Here is a 16,238-nt window from a genome sequence, read left to right on the forward strand (position 1 = left end):
ATGACCTAGAATTCAAGATCCTCCTGCCTGTCTCTTGAGTGCTGCAATTGCAGCCTTCTACTGCAATGTCTGGCTTCCTCTACTTTTGAAAATTCAACTCAAATGCCACTGTCTCTTCAGTGCCTGCCCTGGCCCTTCCGTCTTTGCCTTGTCTTACTGTGCCCTCTACTACCAAAGACTGGATGGGGCCTGACGAGGAACTGAGACCCTGCACTGCTTCACTCCAGCCTTGTCCCAGCTGATTCCATCACCCTGAGTTGTCTCTGTCCCAGTGCCCAGCAGTGCCGGTCCTGGAGGATGCACTCGATCAGTATCTTTTCAATGGAAGGAAGAACCCAGACCCAGGACCCAGTGAGAAGGTAATGCTTCTGTTTTCTAAATTTAACACTATTTAACAACTTCATAATAATGGAAGGAAACAGAAAATTGGTGGATGAAAATAACCTTCTGAAATATTACTAATTAGCATATGACCCAGTTATATTTAGTTGGTAAAAGGTTTTGTTAGAAGTACTAATATATCCTAGTAGGAAACCAGAGAATGCATGTATATGTTACTATATTTGCTTTAAAGAACTCCTTAAGAGGGAGTTTATTTAAATATTTCCCTTGACACTCAACTATATTTGAGAAAAATATTTTGCTCTTTATGTAATGAAATTATTTTCAAATGCAGCAGTGTGCAAACCAGGACAGCCCAGGATGGCAATCAATTTCCCTGGAAAATATCTTTCCCTGGAAAAGAACATGCAAATATCAGCATTGGTGTGGCTAGAGACTCTAGATGCCATGTTAATACTTAGTACAAAAGCTAAAAATTAAACGCAAGCTTAGGAACTCAATGAGAGGGCAGAGTGTAGAGGCTCATGATGTCAGCTGCCTGGCACCTGGGATTTGGAGGCAGGAAAATAGGAGCTCAAGGCCAACCTGGGCAACATGAACCCTACCTCAAAGAACCGAAGTACATCCATAAATACTTTTAAAATTCAACAAAAGATCTTAGACCAAAGTCCTTCTGTTTTTTCAATCCTTTTCCTGGTAGTCTAGAAGGAAAACTGCAAACTGGCTGCCTGGGCTTTTATTAAAACTTTTAAGTTGTTTCTTGTTTTTATTTTTTTAAACTATGTTGGGAATTGAACTTAAGGTCTTATCTATGCTAGGCAAGCACTCTTCTATTGAGCTGTATCCTCAGCCCCATACTGGTAATGTATTCAGTGAACTGAACACTTTGATATAAAAAGAGTCCGATGACAGCTGAGGATACAACTCAGTTGGTAGAATGCTTGGAAAAAAATGAATTCAAATGTACAGCACATTATTTTAAAAAGAAAAACATTTGCTTGAGCAGAAGATGTAAGTGTTCTGAAGACTCTAGAGTGAAGCAGCCCAGTTGTACCCGCATCCTTCTATGCAACATGCCAACTTAATTCCCTATAACCACTGCTTTAGTTATTTATAGTTTGTATGTGGAAGTCCCTCCTAGGCCAGCGACCAGCTCCACACCCCACAGCTTCCAGTCTCTATGGCTTACCCACCACACAACCAGAAAAGAGCTGCAGCCAGGCCCTGTGCTGTGTTCTCAGGCTGACTCGACTCCTGCTCCTGGCATTTTGTCTACCAGCTAACCTTCCTGCTTTACTGGCTTAAACCCCACCAACCCCACAAGACCCATCTCAGACAGTTACTGTGTCTAGAAGCTGTTTCCACAGACAATGCTTTATCCTAATCCTTGCCTTTTCTGAAATAATAAAGTGTGCCTCTAAGAGTTCATTATTTTACTTAATTACGCACAGTATAGTGCCAATCGCATATGAAGTTCCTGCACTCTGACCTCACAGCCTTCAGGATAGGATGCTCTTGCATAAAGAAGAAACCCAAAGGTCTGTTAACTTTAACTAGTCCCTAATGTGGCTCTCCCTGACATCAGCTTCGCATGCTATATGTGAAACCAAAAGTCAGGAATGCTCAATCAAGCAATATTTTGGGGTCTGGGATTCAGCTCCGGGGTGGAGTGTTTGTCTAGTATAAGGGAAGCTCTGTGTCTGATAGCAAGAACCATGAAAAATAACAAGGCAGGAATGGGGGAGGGACAGCAGTGAGCAATGGAGGGAGAAGAATGGCCAGCTAATTGATACCTGCTATTTACCGTGGCTGTAGTAAGACTCTGGAGAGACACTAAGTAGGCCAATCATCCAGCAATACAAATACAGTAAAAAGTCAGAGCAGAGGAAAGATGGAGAGTGCCTGAGTAAATGGAATTTCAGCACAGACAGAGGCTGTAACCAGCATCCACATCCCATCTGCAGGGCAGGCACAAGCCATTTAGTGTTATCAATTCTTAGTGTATGGCGGAGAGGGGAGGGGCTACGTACAGAAAGACAGAAGAAAGCGGGGCCTGTGGACCTCTTGCCTGATGTGCAGGGGCTGGGAGGAAGGGAAGAGAAATCGTGGGGCACTTTCAGAAGTTTGTCCCTTAGTCACCTTGATGGGACTTCGCCTTCCTCCTATTCTCCGGCAGCCTTCCCATTGTCTTCTGCAGCACTCTTTTCCTCTGAAATGTCACCAGTATATTCTTGACACTTCACTTTTTTTTTTTTTTTTTTAACCACAATAAGGTATCTGCTGCAGGCCTCAGCTAGAACTAGGGTGGTCTGTCTCTGCAGTCCACTCACGTTTTAACCTGGTCTCTGCTGAGCTCTGCTGCTCCCCATCCTGACCTCCTGTCCTTGATATCTACTTTACCTCTGTTGACATACCCATCAATTTCCCTCCCACCACAGTCTCTGGATCTTCCCATCTCCCTGCTTGGTCCGTTCCACACAGCGCACCAGAGTGACTGGTCCTCTAACTATCTAAGGCAGTCTACAGCTCTGCATGAGTAAGTGCATCACTACCCTTGGAAAACCGTGGCTCAGTGATGCTCTCCTGTCTTCACATTCCACGCCCCTCCCAGCTGATCTGGCTGAAATTCTCTCCCCTCCTTACAGCTGGCCCCGGGTTACCACCTTCCAGGTTGGCATCCCTTAGATAGCCCATGTGCCTTTGCTCATGAGTATGTCTCAGCCTGCAGGATTCTTTCCTACTCTAACAAAGATGATTTCATTCTTCAAGGCCCAATCCAATTTCTTACTTGTTAATTTTTTTTTTAACTTTCTGAGTTGAAATGAATCTGTTTTCCTTACTCGTTATTGTATGATGAGTGCTGTATGAACACTGACTTTTCTTTAGCCAACCTCATTATTTCAAATGTATCCATTCATTCGACAAACATGTATTAAGTATGAAGATATGTCAGGCAGCATCCAAAGCTCAGGGATCACAGCACTAAACAAATGTGTTGTTTCTAACTTGGTCTAATTTCTTGTGTACAGAGCTGTCACCTCCAGTATATGACACCCCTCCGAGTGTAAACTCTATTGAGCTGGCGGAGTGTCTGGTAGTCATTACTGTCCCCAATGATCTGGTCACTAATGAAATCATCTGTAGAGCCGGGGAGGGAAGAAAGGAAAGGCTGATGTGGCCCTTCAATACACATGACCTGGAGACACCCACATATCTAGGGGCTCATTCAGGCTCACACCGGATTCAAGGGCAGAAGGACTGGATGCCAGACTCATGAATTTAGGACTCTTCTGCCCTGGGGAATCAAGGAAGGGACAAAGGAAGTTAGGAGATCCAGCTGTTCTCAGAAGATTTCCCTTACTAACGATTGCATGCCCGGGATATGTGCATGAGTCCATAACTGCCTCATGCCTCAGTGTTACCTCAGGACATGTGAACAGGATCAAGCTGGTTCATCTGTGTCTGAGCCTGTTTATCATTTCCTGAGAAGAAAGTTTGGGGAAGATGACTGCTGAACGCATGAAGAATGGGCAGCACTCGGGGATGTTTTTCTAAAGCTCTCAAGAACGTGACGGCTCTGCTGGAGTACAGCACTGGTCCTGCCTTTCTATATTTGAACACAAATATGTGATTGTTCCAGAAGGCTTCCCAATCGTTTCCAGGAGAGGATTTCTGTGAATTCCACTGAAAAGGCGGGGAGGGGTTCTGAGTGAATTAATTTGGTTGCCTGGCTTTATCTGGTTTCTCATTTTCTCTCAATTTAAACCTGAATGTCAGAGCTTTCTCTCCAGCATCTCTCCAGCTGACTCCTCAATAGGAGGCTCAGTATTAAATCATGAGACGGCACCAGCCGCCTTAGTCACCTGCCAATATACCTGATTAATATAAAATGGGACCCTGAAAGGCCAGCCGTCTTAGGCTTGACAGCTATCCTTCAGGATGACACATTCTCTGTGGAAGACACTAGGCTGTGATTTTTACACAGACCAATATGAACATGCCAGAAAACACCAAACCCAGCAAACTGCCTCTGTGCCAAGGAGCCAGCCTGCTCACTGGTTCAGGGAGGCTTTGACCAGCTGAGTTCTGCCAGTGTAAGATCATCTTGGTAGCCTTCAGGTTGGTTGAGTGAAGAGACTCTGCTGACAGACAGGAACACCCAACCCCATTCCCACTGACACCCTTTTTCATTTTCAGTAGTTCTGTGGGCTTGTTCTAGAGACTATAATCATTAGCTGTTATTATGTATTTGTTATTATAAATCTAATAATGGGCGTTCTAGACCAACAGAGCCAGCACTGTGCTCCATTCTCTTGTTGGTCTGACGCATAGGATCCAATTACAGCTACAAAGGAGAGCGCTGGCAGACATGACTGAAGATGGATGCCAAGATACAGCTTTCTGTAGTTTAAAAAGGCGTAACTGAAGGATTTTTCCCCTTTTAGTAATTAAGTTAATCAGAGGAAACAGGATGTGAAGATAATAATGAGGTCGTTTTGCTAAGAGGCCACAGTTACAAATTATTAACACAGGAGTGATTTAAACCGCTTACTAATATATTGGTTTAAAATAGGCAGGCTATTAACCTAAAATGGATATTGAATGTAAAATTTAAATCATATGCATGACACAAAAGAAAATCTCAGTGTTTTTTTTTTTTCCTTGTGGTGCGTGCACAAAATTCTAAACAATTTTAAATCGAGCAGCTAGTGGCTCCTTAGGGTCTGTGCTGAGTGTGGAAGGGTTGCATGACCCCATCCAATGGTGCTACAACTACAACCAAGTATGGAGGAAGAAACATGCTCAATTCTGTAGCCCTGAGACCTGCAGGTGCATGGACTGCTTCTTTCAGAAAGCCTGGCACAGTGGCTCTATCTTAACAAGGAGACAGAGATCGGAACATACAGAAAAAGGCTTCTAAAAAGCTTCAAGTGGGGCAGCTAACAGCCTCTACGCCATGAAAACGGACTGTAATGAGTGGGTGATAAAATAGGCATAGCGTGCTCATTACCTGTTTTCATGTCATAGCCCAGGTTCACCAGTAATAAAAACTCACGTTCCTTCCCTAGACTGCAGGTGTAGAAGGGAGGATGATGGCCTCTGTGAGGCTGGTGATCAGTGCCAGCCCATCTCACAGACTGTGTCTCTAAGGCTCCAGAGAAATGAAAGCTGATATCTGCCAGGTAAAGGTCACGCTGTGCTTCAAGCACACCCCAGCCCTGGGAGATGAACAGGTATTCGACAGTGACTGGAAGACTGACAGTGACAAACGATGATTCCAGAAGGGGGGAAAATCTAAACTAAATTGGGTCAGAGGTTTAATTCTAGCCAGAATTAAATTATTTTAGACTACAAAATAATTTAAACTGTGTATTATGGCCCAAGGGGTACACTCCCAGTTACAGAGAGAGAGCAGTCATTAGGGCCGGCTGAGGCAGTGAAGCACACAGCCCTTGCCATGGCTGGCTCTCCCTGGAAGTGATCAGAATGTGAGCAAGCCCTGCTCTTGTACACCTCAGGTATGGTGCGTGGCCTGTGCCCATGGGTCCTCAGTGGTGGCTTCTGGGACACAGAGAAGGATGAACTCTGGAAGACCGTGATAAGACAGAGTGGGGACCCTCCAATGTTTTCCCAGTTAGGCATGCATCCCAAGAATTAACTTTTTTACTTCAACAGCAAGTGAAAATCTTGGACAGGTTTATAGCATAGCAACCAGCCTTTAAATACCACTTATACTTGTGAATGAAGAAGAAATGCTAGTTCTTAAGAAGCATGACTGCACTCTTATTCAAAATAAGCCAAGGAGACTGCCATTAAAGTCATTATCCTCTGGGACCACCTTACTGATTTGCAGACAATGCAGACTGGCCCCTTCCCTTAGACAGACTGCTGTCCCACAGCTCTCTGCTCACATTTTTCTTGAATGGTTTTGCAACACGGATCCATGACTTATCTATGTTTTGCTTATGCTCTCTCATTGCAGCACACTCTACATATTTTCATTCACAAAACATCACTTTGCAGACAGAATGTGCACAACCCAGGAGAGACTTCAGTCACTGCAATTGTTAAGCATGGTGATAAAACACCAGATACACCCACTAAGAAGAGAAAAATCTTTCGGAAATATGAGTGAAGAGTAAGAGATTATAAAAATGAAAGTAAGCAGATTATTCATTAAAGAATCCAAATAGAATACCTAAAATTCTTTTAAAGCTGGAAGGAAGTTTAATGAGTCAGTCGGATGACAGAAAATAGGAGCTGGAAGACAGGGGCAGAGATCAATGGGGAGAAATGCAGCAGCAAGGCTGAGCACCATGGCTGGTGGAGAGTGGGCCTAGCATCCCTCTGACTGGAGCCTGGTTTCTCCAGCCTTGTGGCCTGCACTGCAGGCTGGCCTCTGGGCACGTGAGGTCCCACATGCTCCTGTGCCCTCTCCTCTGCACCTTCCTTCCCCATTCATCCTGAGATCTGTGGGACCTCTTCTTGTCCCTAGTGTTCTGTCCTGTGGGTGTCAGAACAGAGAAAGCACACGAATGATGGTAGTGTCTGTCTCTTTCTCTCCTGGTCACTGTCATTGCCCCTCTGCTGGTGGTGGCTACTCTGGCTATTATGGCCCTGTAACAGCTCCTCCTCAAAGTTCTCCCTCTAGAAGAGTGAATCTGAGAGTCCTTTAAGGTGACCTTGAGAGCCTTGCTCTTGTCTACATCTTAGTCTATCACTGAGGGAGGTCCAGGCAGGAACTCAAAGCCAAACATGAAGCTGAAGCATGAACTATGGAGGAATGCTGCTTACTGGCTGTCTGAGAACCACGCTATGCTGGCTTTCTTATGAAATGCATGACTATCTGCCCACAGTGGGCTGGCCCCACCTACATCAGTTAATGCAGTCAAAACAAACCCCCACAGACATGCCCACAGGTTAGTATGACCTAGGCAAATTCCTCCACTGAGAATTCCTTCTTATTCCAGGCTGGGTCAAGCTGATGATTAAAGCTGACTAGGTCCTCTGTGGCTCCCTTGCTGGGATTCCAGGCCTGAGACATCTTCTTCCATCTCTTTGCACCTCCTGACTTTTTCCGGATTACCTACCACCTGGAGCTCCGGCTGGAAGATGCACACATTGAAACCTCATGGTTGGCTGTCCATTCATGGAGCATAAGGAGAGGCCCATCCTTTGGCTGGTCTTGTAGTCCTCGTTCTCACACACAATTCCAAACCCTCACTGCGTCTGTTAACATGACCTCTCCCGCTTACTTTTTAGCAGTTGATTTTCTTCCCTGAGCACCAGGGAAAGACAGACTTAAAACTGAGCTGCCCTGGCATCCCCTCATGCTAACCAGCTGAAGTGCACTCGGGCTGTGCCCAGCCCTCCCTTTAGCCTCAGCCTGGAGGGTCAGGAGCCGTCCTCTCAGCTCACTCCTTGTCCTGTGGCTGTTATCAAGGCTTGCTCTGGTCAGCGCTTCTTTCTGTCTTCAGCTCTGTATTAGCTGTCCCCTAGTCCACGGATGTGCTCCACCCTTCCCATACCAGCATATCCATGTTTATTAAGCTCCACACACAGGGACTGTGAATGTCTATGTGATACAATGTGAATTTTTGGTCTAGAGATACAATGTGAAGTTAAATGCAGCTAATTAAATACCTACCACCTCACACACCTTAGAAATTCTCAAGCGTTGCATTGTTATTTATCCAGACTCTGCTGTTCAGTGGCTCTCCAGGGCTTCCTCCTCCCAGTGACATGCCATTACTTTCGGCCAACATCTCCACACCTCAGGAACTGCCTTTCTACCCTTTGCTTCTGAATTCCTTCTGCTTCGGAAGACTCCATGTGTGTGTGTGGAATCCTATGTGGTTTATTCTGAGATGCCTGGCCTATCTGAAGCAACACAACGCTCTTCAGGTTCATCTACACGACTGCTGGGGACAAGATCAACCCCCTTCTGTGAAGCCAAGAGCACTCCATCGTGCACATGGACCACCCTTTCTGTGTCAACCCCTCCACCGATGGACACTTTGATTGCATCTACACCTGGGTTGCAGGGGTCTGGGAGGGCATCTCTTCCACCTACAGTAATCTCATTTCCTTTGAAATGGTTCCCGGAGGTGTGTGCTGGATCACGTGAGAGTTCTCTCTTTTCAACTAGTCACTTCCACTTTAAATACTTCTCCTAGGCCCCATCTGCCATTTCAGTTTTCCTTTCTTTTGTTCACTCACCCAAACAACTGGCAACGATACTTTTTTGCATTAAATTCACGTCTTTCTTTGCTATTTGGCTCCGTATAACACTGTAGCCTGGCTCCACTCTTCTCTCCTGGAGCTGGCCCTGGGCGGCCAGCACTGGCCTGCCCATTGCTGAATCCAGTGGAAATTTTTCAGTCCTGTCTCAGGACATTTCTGTGGCATTTGAGATTGACGAGCCCCACCCACCCCTTCTGCTCCTTTCATTTTATACACTCATCCATTCAAATGATATTTATTAGGCGGTGTGTCACACACTATTCTAGGTACTAAAAATACGACAGTGCACAAAATGATGAAGCCTGTACCCCCTTAGAGCTCAGATTACATGGTGGGGGAGGGGAAATGAATAATTAAACAAGGGTTTATATTTAGCTAGTCAGACAGTGATAAATCCTATGGAGGAAAATAAAGCCCTTCAGGGGCAGAGGTAGAGAAAGAGCAGGCTGGTGGGGGCCATGTCACTACTTCATGTAGGGTTATCAGAATTGCCTCCACAGAGGTTGATCATGAGCACTAGAGGAGTCTAGAATATTCTAGAAAAAGAAAAGCCCCTACAAATCCTTGACACATTCTAGGGCTCCCAGTGATCTAAGATGGCTGACGCAGGCAGGGTGACCAAGTCAGAAAAGGAGTAGGAGAAGAAAGATTATAAGGGAGGAGCCAGGTCACAAGGCTCAGAGAGACCTTAGAGACCATAGAGATCGTGGTGGTGACAGGATCAGATACCAGTGATAATCTGACTTTAGATGTACCTCCATTTTGGAGGCAAGGGTAACATGAGAGGATGTAAGTCACAACTGACTCTGAAGCTTGGGCTTGCAAAACTAATTGTAGGTGGCACCATCTTCTCTGACCTACAGTGCCTTTCTCTATCTTCCAAGACAAGACTCAAGGAAACCATGATGACCTCCCCCCCAGCCAGCTCACGTGGGTGTAGTCCATGCTCTGACCAACCCCAGGGCACAGGCTAGCCCCATTCACCAGGCCACAGAGGCTTACCACCAAAGCCTCACTGTCCCTCTCCTGCAAGTGGAACCTGACTATAACCATCCAACATGAGTCAGGTTCCTAGCCTTAGGGGCCACCAACCCAATCACATTCTTCAAAGCCTCTCACAAGGTTGAGTCAAGCAATGGTAGTCTACCCACTGCCGAATGAGTTAGGGAGGAAGCCTGGGGTAGATGTCACTAGTCTAGGCGTCTCTTGGAGGAATTGTCCTCCCAGACTTCTGGTGGCCTTCTTCTGAGTTATCTGCTCTCCAAGTAGGCCCAACATGGCCAGTGACAACAGCCTGGGGGAAAGATGAGACTCAGAGTGCATCAGCTCCTCCCCAAGAAATCTTACCACAGCCTCCTCACTGGATCCTTCCTCTTCCACCACACTGCACTGATGTAATTCATCCTCTGCCTCCCTCTCTCTTTATTTCTCTGCCTCCCTCTCTCTTTATTTCTCTGTCTCTGTCTCTGTCTCTGTCTCTGTCTCTGTCTCTCTCTCTCTCTCTCTCTCTCTCTCTGTGTGTGTGTGTGTGTGTGTGTGTGTATGTGTAGGTGTTTCAAGAGTCCTGGGGTCTGTTTTCATCCAGTTTTTTTTTTTTTAGAAACTTCCATACAGAGACTTGACATCTGGTGTCTATTTTATTATTATCACCTAAAGCAAAATCAGATAGGCTGAAAGAGTCCCATTTTAACATCCTAATATACATATGTAGGCAGGGGGTATATAAAGCTCCCATATGAACACTCCTCTGGGTCCTCAGGGTCCTGAAGCAGTTGCATACCATGGTTACTTGACAGATTAGTCCTCATTCTAACACCACACATTGGGTGTTATAGTTATTTTACAACTGATATCAATTTGGTTTTTAATTACCTTTTAATCATTTGTGGAGTGTCTTTCCAACCTTCCTTCTAAGTGGCAGAAGATCTTAGCTCAAGGCTTAGATCTCTGGCTGTGATGCTGGGGTCCGCAGTCACCTTAGGAAGACTGTCTTTTCATTTGTTTACATTTGTAGCTATGAGCTCCACCCCTAGCTCTCAGGTCTGCCTCTCGTTTTGCCCTTATCATTTCCCTCCAGCCCCCAACCATGCACACAACATTTTCTCTCATCCTTGCCTCACTTCATTCATTTGCTTGAATGGTGGGAAGACCTGCAGCAGTGTGGTCCTCACTGCTGGAACTGTGGGAGGCCAAGAAGGCTGTTCTGAAGGGTAAGTGACAAGATGGTAGACAGATGTGAGGGTCAGGGAGGGAGAGCATGCAAGGAGACATCACAACAGTCCTGGCAGGAGTGACCAGGTTCCACAAGAGCCAGGGAGAGGGCTAGAAAGGTGTGATCAGCAAAGAACTGTCGCGATTCTATGGTTGAGATTTTATGACTAACTCAGCTTTCCAAAGTTACAGAAGGGAAGGGACTGGCAAAGGGCATTAACTATGGTGGACTCCTCTCCAAGGTTTTCTTTTAAGTTAAATGAATCACCCACCTGCCTAGAAGCAATCCCCTTTCTGATCCCCATTCACTTGAAAGAGCTGACCATGGCAAGAGACACAGTCAAGCTCTGTTGTCGCCACCTTTCTTATTAAGGTTTGTAATTGCTGCAGCCCTCTGCCTATAGCTTGGCCACACTGCATGCTGATCCAACATCATAAGGGAGCCTGCGGCAGAACTCTCTAGGTTTATCTAGAGAGGTTCTGGAGATCCACAGTGCACTACTGTGTTACCTACACACACTCTCAACAGGAAAAAATATCAAACCACATACCAGAAATAAGCTCACTGTGAATGAAGCTTAGTTCTTGGCCACGGTGAGATGCTAAGTGTCTCCTAAAGGCCTGGATATTAAAGGCATGTCCTCAGAGTAGAATTATTAAGAGGTGGTGGCAGCTTTAAGAGGTAGAGCCTGACAGGAGACCTTCAGGAGTCGGGGCATAGCCTTGAAGAAGATTGTGGGACTCAGCCTCCTCTTTCTCTCTTTTGCTTCCTGACCCTGAGGGTGAGAGATTCCATTCATTCATGGACTCCCACCATAAGATGCTCTCTTATCACAGGCCTGAAGCAGCAGAGCCAACTGACCATGGACTGACACCACCAATGCTGTGATCCTACATAGGCTTTCTCTCTATGAGCTGGTTCTGTAGGTGTCTAGTACAATGACTGAAGGCTGACCGGATGCTCTAAAGCATGCTCATTCTGCTCTGAGGATGACAGCAATACCGGGATGAATATGCCAGGGACCACTCATGTTTGCTCAAACTGCCAGCTTGAAAAATGAAGCAACAGCTTGAACATGAACTGTAATCAGCAAGGAGGTCAGGGGCTAACTACTAGGGTTTGTTTTTTTTTTTCCTCTCAGAATTTTATTAAAAAGGCTGGGCATGTCTGGCGATGGCCTTCATTCAGTGTAATGGAAAAATCAGACTTCTTAAACGTACAACATACAATTGCCATCCAGGAAGCAGAATTAGAATTTTTAAAAACCAGTTTTCTCAGGGAAAGAGATCCTAACAACTGCCTGCCTGCATTCTGGTCTAGTTGTCCCCAGTGTCTCAATTACAGACAGTCCTCCCAGAGAACAGCTGCCCCAGGTACCCCTCCCTCTGCTACCCCTCCCTCTCAGTAAATGGCACTTCGATACCCTCACTTTCCAAAGGCTGCAAGGCAAGATCATCGCTGTCATCCCTCTGACACATGCTCATCAGGAAACCTTGACAGCTCAGAACACCGGTCTCCTTTTCTCCACGGCCACTGCTCTGTCCATCCACAGCTGCTGTGCCAGGCACAGGTGCCTCTCCGTCCCTCTGCTCCTCCTCCATCCCCACTCTGTCCTCAGCAGCCACTCCACATACTCCCCTGCCTTCTGTGCTGAAGATGAAATCATCTTGTCACACCACACACTTCTTGTGCTACATTCCAGCCCTGTGACTCCCACAACCTAAGGGAAAACTAACTCCTCCTCCTGGGTCCCCAAGCTTACTGTTTTCTTTCCTCAGAAGGACACCATGAGAACAAGACTTATAGAATTAACTAAGCAGGGCTCACAGGGGCTCACAGAAGCGACAGTCAGAGAGCCTGTATGGGTCTGTGCTAGGTCCTCTGCATGTGCATTATGGTTGTGCCGCTTAGCCGGGATGGGGGTGTGTCTCTGACTCTATTGGCTGCACTTAGGATCCTTTCCTCCTACTGGTTGCCTCGCCCTGCCTTGATATGAGGGTTTGTGCCTGATCTTATTGTAATGTGTGTGGCTGGTAACCCTGGGAGGCCTGCTCTTTTTATTGAAGGGAAATGGTGTAGATCTGGGGGAGAGGGGATGTGTGGGGAAGGGGGGTAGAAACTGCAGTTGGTGTATAATATATGAGAGAAGAATAAAACAGACAGACAGACAGACAGAACATGCCTCTCCACTGTCCTACCTCACTTCTCATCGCTCTGAGTTAAGGCATTCCAACACAAGGTACCACACACACTTACAAAGCTCATGGTCTGTTTTCCTCATTCCATGTACCACAGCTGTAAGTACTTTATCAGTTTACTGTCTGTTACCTTAGCCAGAATGGAAGCTTCTAGGGAGGGGACATACAAGGTCTGCTGTACATCCATGCCCACCATAGCACCTGACACATGGCAGGGATCCAGTAACTATTTGTTGAATTAAAATCTAATTTCCCAATCTCTCCTTCTGGAACTTTGTGTTTATTTTGCAACTGATATCTAGTTGATAGCTATTCTAGTTTATGTTTGCAGAAAGGAACAATCTCTGGGTGTTGGCTTTAATCTAGTGTACAAGCCTGAGGATAGCTCTTACCATGTTGCTCACTGATAAACAGTACCTCAATTAGTAAGTCACTTAGATTCACTGAGTAGGAGTTGATGAGCCCTAACACCCCTGCTCCAAGTCCCAGTCTGTCCTAACCCTCTGGTCACCCTCAAGCTTCTGTTTCCATCTCTTCTCATTGGTTCTGCACTCAGCAGATACCCCAACAGCAATCCCTGGGAGTCTGCTAGGAACTGGAGACACAAAGGCGGAAGGACGGACAAGTATTACCAGGTGGTCTGTGTTCTACAGCTCTTCCACAGCTCCACACATCACTGAGTCCCCAAAGCCCTCCCCCAAGCACAGCCACCTATATTAAGTCACCACTGCCCAGTCAGATGCACGATGGGTCTAGAGATGGAAGTCATCCATTAATAACAGACAGGGCTGGGGATGTAGAGCTCAGTGGTAGAACACTTGTCTGGCATATGCAAGGCTCTAGGTTTAACCCCTAGCACGGCCACAACAAAGAAACAAAACAGACACAAGCTAGGTTAAAAGCAGAGAAGGCTTTGAGGAAGTGGACTGGCATGGCTTCTGCAAAGTGTTCCCAGCAGTAAGCTCCTGACCCAGACTGAGCTGCTGCCAAGCAGCCCAAGGGGGGGTCGGGGGAGGTGGGGTCTTGGACTTAAGCCTGACCAGGGCAAAGCCTCAGTGACCCGGGAGGACCCAGTCAACCAGCATCTTTAAGCCTACTAGTTAGCTACTCTTTGAGCATTCAGCAGTTAACAAGACTGAGAAACACCATCACCAACAACCACCACTGCTCCATGCTGTTTTCACTCCCAGGGCCAAGAGGATTCAACTTTTGCAGGTAAAGTCTGGGACAGTGAACTGTGCCCGCCTCATTGGCCCACTTCGCCCCAACAGCAGATCAGGACAGAGTACTGGAGAAGAAATATCACACTGATAGAAGGGAAGGGAGGGGAAGGTGGTACCTGAACCAACCACTCAGAGATGGAGGGGCAGTTCCAGAAGCTTCTGGGGTTGGAACGTTAGCAGAGAGGATGGTGTAACTGACAGACCTCACATTGGGGCGAGGAGGAAATGGACTCGTGTAGCCTGCCAATTTAGACCAGGTCAGTAGATGCAGGCAGACAGAGAGGCAATCCTAAGACAATGACATGAGATTCCTCTCACCAGAGGCCACACTGAAGAAACGCCCAAGCCCTGGGGAGCAGGTACTCCCCCTCTGCAAAGCCAGAGTGCCAAGCCTCCTTGGGGACCCTGGGGGAGGAAGGGAAACCCTAACCTGATCTGAGTTGAAGATGGATGTAAACAAACTCGAAGAATAACCAAGGAGACTGAAGGTTATCTTGAAACATCAGAAACACAGCTATCCCTTCTGCATACTAACAGTCCGGCTTGAAAACAAGGTGCCCACAGCTCAAGCATCAGCAAGATCCTCTGCACTATGAGGGGCCTGTGCTAACTCAGCATGAACACTGTCCCTCTGGCTGCTACAGTGATGCTGTTCCTGTCCCCCTACAGCCCTTCCTGCTGACCTAAGTGACTGCCCCACATCTAGGAACCAATTCTGTTTGGTGGCAGTGGTGGGGAGGGGCACAACAACTGATGCAACATTTCTGGGCACCCGCCACAGCAGGGACAGCTCCCAGGTTCACAGCAGACTGAAGGGAAGAGCTCAGTGAATGATACCTGGGCCTGGCCAAGGCCCTGGCGCACACTATCTCCAATTCATTGTGCTTGTGAGGTCTTTCACACAGAACCTTAGCTAGCACAACAATCAAGTGTCACCCAGGGATAGGAAAGTTCTCTGAAGCTTTAAAAGGCAGCTCTGCAGGCAAACGAACCCAGCCTGAACTCTAAGCACTTCCATTGTGTGGCGCAGGCCACCTACCTTTTAAAGCTGTGATAGATCTACTTTGAAGACGCTTTTAAAGCATATGCAAAAAGCACAGGATGAAAACCCCAAGGATGGCTGCATTCTACTTCGGGGCATTTCAATGCCACTTACTCATCAAGAAGCATTTAAGGGAGTACTCACTGCTCCCAGAATTACGGACTGGTGTGAGGAAGCAGGGTCCGTCCTGGAGCCTGGGGAGGAGCAGAAGCAAGCTGTGCCTTCTGCGTGCCTGGGAAGGCTTCCTGGGAGAAATGACATCTTAGATGAACCCAGACAAGCTGGAGTCAGACAAATGAGGAGGAGTGGCAGGCAGGGACAAAGCCAGAGATCACAGTGTCTAGGAAGCAGTGCCTAAGCTGGCTTCCATGTGGGAGGAGGTAGTGACAGACGACTCTTCCAAGTGAGCAGACGACAGTGCAGGACAAGACCCGGAGCATACCCCATTGTCTGTCTAACCCACTAACTGCCCACCTTTGCCCTGCAATGCACGAAGCCTTCTTCTCACACTAGTGTCAGGCTGCATCCTGTCTTACGTTAAAGCAGCCAAAAGGCTCCATATTGTTTTGGACACCATGGAAAGTACTCAGTGTGGCTTATCAAGACACTGACCATCCATGCCACGCTGCCCAGATTTATGGTCATCCTGGCCAATACCATGGCCAATGATTAGTCATCATGTTCTTTCACTGTCTGGAGTGTTTGGACACTAATCTATGGCTCCCTTTATCCAGAGTCCTACTTGACTCTCTGGCTTCACTGGGCACCCCTCCTGCTACCCACTTAGTCTCAAGGCCTCCCTAAGCTGCTTCCAGTTCCTCAGAGTGGCCAGCTCTCCCTGACCCCTGCCCTCCTCCTCTACCCACACTCTCTCACCCAAGGCAATCTCCCCTCTCCTCTCCAAACCTTGACCCTGACCTTGAGCAGGTTATTTAAACATTCAGTGTGGATTTTCCTCATTTACCTCAGAAATTTAT

At 47.0% G+C, this 16,238-nt stretch overlaps 1 protein-coding gene across 4 annotated transcripts in view; it reads right to left on the reverse strand.

Moving 5' to 3' along the window:
- Enthd1 (ENTH domain containing 1) overlaps positions 1 to 16,238 on the reverse strand; it is a 108,956-nt gene that overhangs the window by 26,410 nt on the left and 66,308 nt on the right. The gene's annotated exons all lie outside the window — the stretch shown is intronic.

Source organism: Mastomys coucha, unplaced genomic scaffold (assembly GCF_008632895.1).
Source record: "Mastomys coucha isolate ucsf_1 unplaced genomic scaffold, UCSF_Mcou_1 pScaffold11, whole genome shotgun sequence".
Taxonomy (NCBI): Eukaryota; Metazoa; Chordata; class Mammalia; order Rodentia; family Muridae; genus Mastomys; species Mastomys coucha.